Genomic DNA, 8205 nt, shown 5'->3' with positions numbered 1-8205 from the left:
TTTTTTTTTGAGATGGAGTCTTGCTCTGTCACCCAGGCTGGAGTGCAGTGGCCGGATCTCAGCTCACTGCAAGCTCCTCCTCTCGGGTTCACGCCATTCTCCTGCCTCAGCCTCCCGAGTAGCTGGGACTACAGGCACCCGCCACTTCGCCCGGCTAGTTTTTTGTATTTTTTAGTAGAGACGGGGTTTCACCGTGTTAGCCAGGATGGTCTCGATCTCCCGACCTCGTGATCCGCCCGTTTCGGCCTCCCAAAGTGCTGGGATTACAGGCTTGAGCCACCGCGCCCGGCCAGGAAAAATCTTAAAAATCTTAAAACTTAAATCTTTAACCTGGAGTCCATGGAGTTCCGGGAAATCCACAGATGAGATTCAATAGATCCTTGAAATCCCTAAAATTAAATACAAAGTGAGGCATGCATGCATATCCTTTCTCTCCAATGAAAGAATCCATAGCTTTCATATGATGCTCTTAAGGCTCTCAGACTGAAAACAGTTTAAGAAGTATTGAGCTTCTGTGGCTTCCAAAGTGTTTAGCTCCTTTTATTTATCTATGGACTAGCTCTGTGGATGACTCTCAAAACCAAGCTTTTCTGTGCCTCCTCGAGAGGCCTGCATTTTATATGCAGCAGTATAACTTCCATAGGATGCTTTTATTTTCTGGCAGCAGCAGTATCACAGGAAGATGATTGGAATTTGTAAGTCAGAAATTGATCTTAATTTCAACAATAGTACTGGAGCCCTTATCTCTTTAAAGACATCTTTTTCCATAGTTTATATATATATATATATATGAGATTGATGACCAAAGAAGGCAGCTATGTTTTATTCTCAAGATGATGGTTACTTCATCTTAGAAGAAGAACAACAAAAATCATAACAAATGAATGGGAAGAGCCCAATCAAAGCTTTATTCTACTCCCCAACAACTCAGGTGAGGTCTGGCAGCTTGGCAGTCATCAGGAAGAAGGAGCTTAGTGGCAGACAAGCTGCTTCAAATTTCTAAATCTTTGTTTCCTCATCTGTGAAAAAAAAAAAGGATGATAACAGTAACACTTCCTTCCTAGGGCTGTGAGAACTAAATAAGAAAGTAATTGTAAGGCATCTTGTAAGTACTCAAAACAGAGTGCCTCATAAATATTAACTATTAAATATCCTCTCTGATGATAGTGGGAAAATGATTCCTCATCTGGTCTCTGACCCATAGATTTTAGCCTAGAGATTTACTCTGGGCCACTGATATTTTCCAGCCTCCTCCTTAAGGTTGTTATGAGTGACCAAGTAATAAATAAGTATATAAACCAACGGGAAAACTGTTGAAAAAGTGTCTGAGCAGCAGTTTCAAAGAAAACCTGTCTTCATGTCCCAGTATCCTAAAGGCAAATGTGAAAATCAAGTTAAAGCAAATAGAATATACCTAAAGAAAATCACCTGAAAAATGAAAGATGAATGATTCAACGCACATTTTTCTTTCATTTATTTAAAAATTATTGAGATACATGGTGGGCAAGGCACTGTACCGAGCACAGGATGCACAAAGATAAGGAAGTCAGTCCAGCTCTTGAGACATTTCATCTACAGAGGGAGACAGACATGTATATCCAAGGTCATATATACCACAAGATAAAGTGTGATGTGGGGAGAGGCTGGGAGGGGATGTTCAGCTGAGGCTCCTTGAAAAAGCAACACTTGAGATGAGTTTGGAAGGATAAGTAAATGTTTAATAGTTCATAGTTTGAGAAAGAAGAAACAATATTCCACAGAGACAACATGTAAAAGCACATGCAATGAAGCATTTAAAGACTTTGAAGTTATACATGTCAGCCCAGCATGGAGATAATATGGGCAGCTAGAAGGAGGCATTGCTGAACATACTGGCACCTACCCATCCCCTGCACCCACAGTAGGAGTCAGGACTCACCTTGCAGAGAATTTTGGAATTCATGGTAAGAGCTTGGACTTTTCTCCAGGACTGCGACAAGGTTTGGAATGGTTCTTAGCAGGGAGTTATATAATTCAATTTTATCTATTCTTTAGAAAGAGCAAGCAGGCAGCGGTGAGGAGGATGGATTGAAAGCTGAGAGACTGAAGGCAGCATTTGTAGAGGTGACTCGGGAAGAGTGAAACATGAAAGCAAGTGGAGCTGGAGGTCTTGGTGACTGATTAGGTGGATGAAGAAAGGGAGAAGGTCAGATCGAGATCATTCCCAGGTCTCTGGCTTGGGGGTGTAGTGAGAGGATGATATGCCTGTCATGGAAAACAGGTGTAATCGTATTTAATAGATATCTGCTGTTTCTGCATGCACATCATCTCCTATCTCTTCTTTTCAATATTTTCTTTTAAAAACTACCCCTTCCCTGCTCTCAGGTTATATGCTTCAGAAGAGTTCTGCTGACTAGTCTCCCATATACCTCCCTCACTCCCATATACTCCTTCCCACCTGCCCTCACACATATCACTCTCCCCTTTCAAAAGCCCCCAGGACTGGTCTCATAATCAAAGCCAAGTCAAGTGGCATAGTCCAAATCTCCAGCCATAGGGTCTGGTTCAAGCATATGCATGTGATCAAAGTGGTCTAATTAAAGTTAGTCCTGAATTCTCTTTTTCTCAGGGGGTAAGACTAAAGCTAGAGATGAAAATTTTGCCACCATGAAGAAAAGAGGAAATCAGAATTGGATCCTTTCTGAACTTTTCCTTTATAATAGCCAGTATATGCCCTTTCCTACTTAAGTAAGTATAAACTGGGTTTCTGTGATTTGCAACCAAGTGTCCTGACAAACACAAGGATTAAAGACAACTGTGTTTCAATAAAGAAAAAATAGTTTATTTTTATGAGTGGTGGATTTTAAAAACCTACATTACTGTGACAAGAGTACCTTAAAACATTTAAGTCTACAAAAGGCACTTAGGGACTTTATAGCAAACTCTACACTTAATAATGAAAAGTCAGACCAGACCGTTTTAAAAAACATTACTGCACCAGATAATGGCACATCCACTCATTCAATTAACATTTATTGAGTATCTTCAGGGGTTTTAGACTTGTGCAATAAAAATGATAAAAACGGATTCTTTGGTTTGAGCTGGTCCATCCAAGGCCGTTCCATAAAGAGCAGCTGTGTATGCTGTTCAGACTAATTGTGTGAAGTTGGAGAGGCCAGGTGTTTCTGTCTGGCCTAACAGCTGCACTTCGTGGTAAGGGCACCACCTGAGTTTCAGTCTGGCCATAAAATGAGGCTGATGAAACAGCACCTTGCATGAGGTTTTAGGTGAAAGACAGAACAGAACATGTTTAGAATTCTTCTCCCTTCTAATAAAACATCCATTAACGTTTATGAAGGAGTCTGGATGAAGCATTGTGCCAGACCCTCTTTTCTTTATTTTCCACAAGAAAACTACACCACGAGCATGGGTTCAACTGTTATTCACGCACCTATACTCTATGGAAATATGCCTAAGTTGTCACCTCCTGCCTTGTTACCTCTTGCTTCCCATGGCTAGGCCGAAATGAGTCTTCAAGTGTTCATCTGGGGTGAGCATTTGCTGGTCTTGTCACCCTGTGTCCATCTCCACTTCTGATAGCAGTGCTCCAGTGTCCTTTAAGGGTGAACTTACCCACTTCACATTGTGTACTGACCTGGTGTGGCTGTTAGTCAGTGCTACTGGCTCAGGAGTGTGCATGGCACTCAAATTAAGTCAAAGGTGTTCTTTGCCTGGTATGCTCAGTTTAAGAGGAAAGCACTCTAAGGGCAGACCTTCAGCTGTGCCTTGGAGAAAGAACATCAGTTCTACTCCCTAGGTAAGTTCTGTTTCCATCCTGAGAGTAGTGGTTCTGACTTCCCTTTGACATCTTAGGGAATCCCTGAGGTTGTATTTTGTTTTCTGTTGCTATACACCTAAAGAAACTTAACTGTATACAATAGAGCACTGTGATTTAAACACTAAACAATAGCTAACATTCATAGCCTACTCTGCAACTTATAAAGTACTTTCACATTCAATTTATCTCTTTTAATCAAACTTTCTGGAACTGAATTTTTCTCCTGCCCCCAAATAAATCACTTATTGATTTCTCTATTTCTCACAAAAGCACAATCATTCTTTCAGTCACTTAAGTGTTTTTAAACCTCAGAATGATTTCGACTTTTTGCTTTTACTAACTCCCTATAATCAGTCACCTCATCCTAAATACGGGATCTCCCAGATCGATCCCTTTCCAATTTTCCTGCCTCCATTTTTGTCAAAACCATCAACTTTTGACAATGCCCAGCTCACCCTGCCACCAGCCCCCTGTCTCCAAACCATCCCAACACCACTGTCGGAAGGATATGACTAAAATTTATTATCATTGTGTCATACTTCCTCTACCTGGGGTTTACAGAAAAAAAAAAATGCAGGACAATGATTTACTGGACAGTTCCTTAACCTAAATCCTGGGCTATTGATAAGTAGGCTCCAATATGCTCTCCTAACATATTATTTTCAGCAGAAAACACCTGCTAGATACACGTATCCTCAAACATGTAGTAGATCACAAAAACTGGCTCTAATTTTTTGCAGCTCCTTCTCATCATAAGTGGACTCTTTCTATACCCCTTGAATCTGGTGTAACCTTCTGATTTGATATGGCTAATGGGAGATTAGCTAATGTGATTCAAGGTGAGGCTTTAAAGTTGCTTTTGCATTGCAGGTTGTTCTTTTGCTGCTCTTACAACACTGTTTGATTTTCCACGTAAAGAAGGTGAGGGGATTGATTGCCGGAGAACAGGAGGTACATATCCCAGCCACTTGTTATGTTACCCTGGCCAACAGTCTGATAACTGCCAGACATATAAGTAAAGCCATTCACAATTACACCACCAGCAGGGAACCTAACTAAGAATAGCAGAAGAACCATCTTACTGAGCCCAGCTCAAATTGCTGACCACCAGAATCATGAGCTATAGTAGCAATTTTAAGTAACTGCATTTTGTGGGGATTTGTTATCCAGCAATGAAACTGATATAACATCTAAGCTAATTTGATCACTCTCTCCTCAGAGATTTTCAATTACTATTTAGCATCTTAGGCACTCGATTATGAAATGTGTTCTTTGATGTTTTGTGTCATTTAATTTTCCATGGGTCCTATTTCCCATGAAAACCTTCCTTGTGAAAAGACTATGCATTTTATATTGCTGTATTACATATAAGCAAAAAGTAATTGCACAATAACTATTTACGAATCAGTTAGTACTTTCCCAGGGCCCAGCTGTCAGTCACATCAATTAAAAATTATTTTAACACATATTTTGATCATTAATTTCAAAAATGTAAAAAACAGCTAAGATGCAAACCATAAAATATAAAATCTAGTTACCTAACCCGTAAAGTGCAAAATCATGCATAGTATATATGATATAAGCAAACAAGTTATTGATTCATTTTCCATAAATAACTTCCTGCAAGTGAATCTGCATAGAAATCAAATGGGCGCAAGGAAATAAGTACATAAGGGTAAAAGTTTCACAGAAGCAACTATTTGATTTTCACCAGGATATCATTTTTCTCCCAAGACACATATTTCTCCTATGTGGTTTGCAACTGTAACCTGACAAACTGCCAAAAACAAAGCTTCTATTCTAAGAGTGTTACTGATTCTCTTGTTGCTATTCAATTAGATTTTGCATTTAAAAGAGAAATTCCCTTGTGTTTCCTATAATGATGCACCTGCTCCTTGGGAGATTTCCTCTTTTGACAAGACATGCCTTACGTCTGGCAAGAAAAACAGCTCCAGGCTTTTTCTGATAATATCAAGGATCATTTGTTTGTATTAGATGTTTGTGTGGGTTTCCCTTAAGAGCAGTAAAGTACTGCTACAATTTCTTCCAAAACAATAGCACACACAGTTTCTTGGCTTGCATTTCCACTGTACACCTGCACCAGAACAACTGTCTGGAATTAGCAAAGTTGTGACAAAGTAGACAGAGAAATGCATTTGCTTTAGTCACTTCCTTTTGGATATCAACAAATGGTAACAGTCAAATTCATGAATGCAGCATCATTTCAAATCTACTATCTGTAACCTTTCTTCATGAAACGCTTGCTATGGAGAAAATGAAATTTATACTCAAAATTATACCCCTTCTTTTCAAAATCCCATTCTGTATTTTATTCTGAGATGTCCAAAAGATTCTTAAGAGAAGCACTATCTTCTACTTTCTGATTCCAGACCTGTTAATGCATACATATTTAGTTATGGGTAATCCTCAGTTAATACTCCCTTTCTAGAGAGACTTCCGCGATCAGTACCAAAATACAGCAACTTTCAAATAGTCTTGAGGACTCCTTAAAGGTGTCTCCTTGTACTCTAACCATGCTGAATGTAATTTAACATTGAGATGCATCAGAAACAGCCAACAGACTTTCTCTCCCAGATGTGTACACATTAGCATACTGCTTTCCTACACCTTGTTCTTTGCCTTTTAAATTTTCAATATGTACAAATGAAATACAGATTTCAACCCATTCCCAATTGAGATGTCTGCTCCATAAAAGAAAACTAGGTTTTTCCCTTCCTGCAGATTCAGCAACGAAAGTAGTGCTTGAAAATTACGTGTTTAGAGTGACACCTTGGAGAACTGACATACTTTGCACACATGTAATCCTCATAAACCTCCCCAGACAGCCCTTATTTCATTTTGCAAACTGCACCCTGGCCAGGCTCCACGGCACGTGGTGTGTGGCGAGACTGTCCTGCAGCAGTTCTCTCTTCCTCTGGGCTCTTTGATGGGCACTTGTCAGTAACAGCCAAGAGGAATCGGACCCTGCCTCCAGCAAGTGAAAAGGGGCACCGACAGTAATGCTTCCTTAATTAACTTTCCCAAGGAAAGCAACGTTACCACAGGAAAAAACAACACGTTTCCCCCCTCCTAGAGGTCCATTGAAAATGAGCAACAATGCTGTTGCCTTTTTGTTTCCTAAGACTTTCTTCGCTGCAAGCAGTAGCGTGTTCCTCAAAGAATGCTAGTATTTCCTGTGGAAACTGTATGGCTGCCAGTAATGGCTCATAATTTTCCCTCTTTTCTTTTCGTAAAAATGAAATAAACAAAATGTGGCCTTTGACAATAGCCAAAATTGGGTTCACCCCACTTACCACCTGCAGATGAAAGTCATCGCCAAGAGAGAAGGCCAAGGGAGAAACAGTCCCCGCTGAAATTGACGCGGACCAGCCTGGGACGCAGGACAGCATTAGAGGGAGGCTGACGGAGCCCGGGCTGGACAGGGCAGTCGGGGAGCCCGTGCTGATGAGCGAGGGGCGGCAGCAACACCAGACGTCCCTCTTCTACAGCTATTGCTACCGTTGTTAGTACCGTCGCTATTACTATTACTTCGCCCCTCCTTACCTCAGCTCTTCCGAGCCGCGGCACTGCCCATCCCTGCCTGCGATACGATCCCGGGTGGCAGCAAGAATAAGAACCACATGAGGCAGGCAAATGAAAAGAACAATCCTTTGGAAACCGAGGCGGGGGTTGTTTCCCCCTTTCCCCAGTAAAACAGCCGCTGCCGCCACCACTGTTACTATAGAGACCTCCCCCCAAACCCTTTCTGCAGAGACGCCTCTGCTGTCCCAAGCAGCCGAGACTCGCGGCACAAAGGGGGCCCCGGGCTTGGGGAGCACGGGGCGACAACCGCCAGGGTCGCCTGGTGCAAACTTGGAAAGGCTGAGACGCCAGCTCCTCGCCCCCCGCCTCCCCGCGGGGTCCGTTTGGGACCTGGACTCACCCGGGGCGCCACGCGCGCCGGCGGCTCAGGAGCGTGAAGGGACTGACGGACCGACGGACGGACTGCGGCGGCGGGAGCAGAACAGCCTCGGCGGGAGCAGGCGAGCGGCGGAGGCGCTGCCGCGGCCCCGCTACGTCACAATGCGGCCCGGCCGCGGGCGCAGCTCCCTGGGCCCCCCAACGGGCGCGCGCGGGCGGGGGCAGCCTGGGCGGCCGCCGCCTGGAACCGGCGCTGGGGTACGCGGAACGCAGCGCGGGCGCCCGGCCGGGGACGGGGGCGCGGCCACCACTGCCACTGCCGAGGCTGCTGGGGCTGCCGCGCCCTCAGGCTGCGCTGCGCCCCTGCGGCCGCCCCCCGGCCAGCGAGCCCAGCTCGGCCTGACTGACAGTGACCCTCCCCGCTGGGCCCCCGGCCCGGCCCACGCCCCTCCCTCGCCGCTTCCTCG

General features: G+C 43.8%; 1 protein-coding gene across 5 annotated transcripts in view; it reads right to left on the bottom strand.

Moving 5' to 3' along the window:
* SNCAIP (synuclein alpha interacting protein) overlaps nucleotides 1-7976 on the bottom strand; it is a 146628-nt gene extending 138652 nt beyond the window's left edge. For 4 of the 5 annotated variants that reach the window (XM_025389234.1, XM_025389236.1, XM_025389237.1 and 1 more), the window contains exon 1: nucleotides 7761-7976. The gene's annotated coding sequence lies outside the window, so the exon portion shown is untranslated. Of the gene's footprint in view, nucleotides 1-7131; nucleotides 7600-7760 lie in introns of those variants that run through there. The other variant, XM_025389233.1, reaches the window with a different exon arrangement.
* Between the last annotated feature and the right edge of the window lie 229 nt (nucleotides 7977-8205).

This window comes from Theropithecus gelada, chromosome 6 (assembly GCF_003255815.1).
Source record: "Theropithecus gelada isolate Dixy chromosome 6, Tgel_1.0, whole genome shotgun sequence".
NCBI classification, from domain to species: domain Eukaryota; kingdom Metazoa; phylum Chordata; class Mammalia; order Primates; family Cercopithecidae; genus Theropithecus; species Theropithecus gelada.
This window is presented reverse-complemented; position numbering and strand designations above follow the sequence as displayed.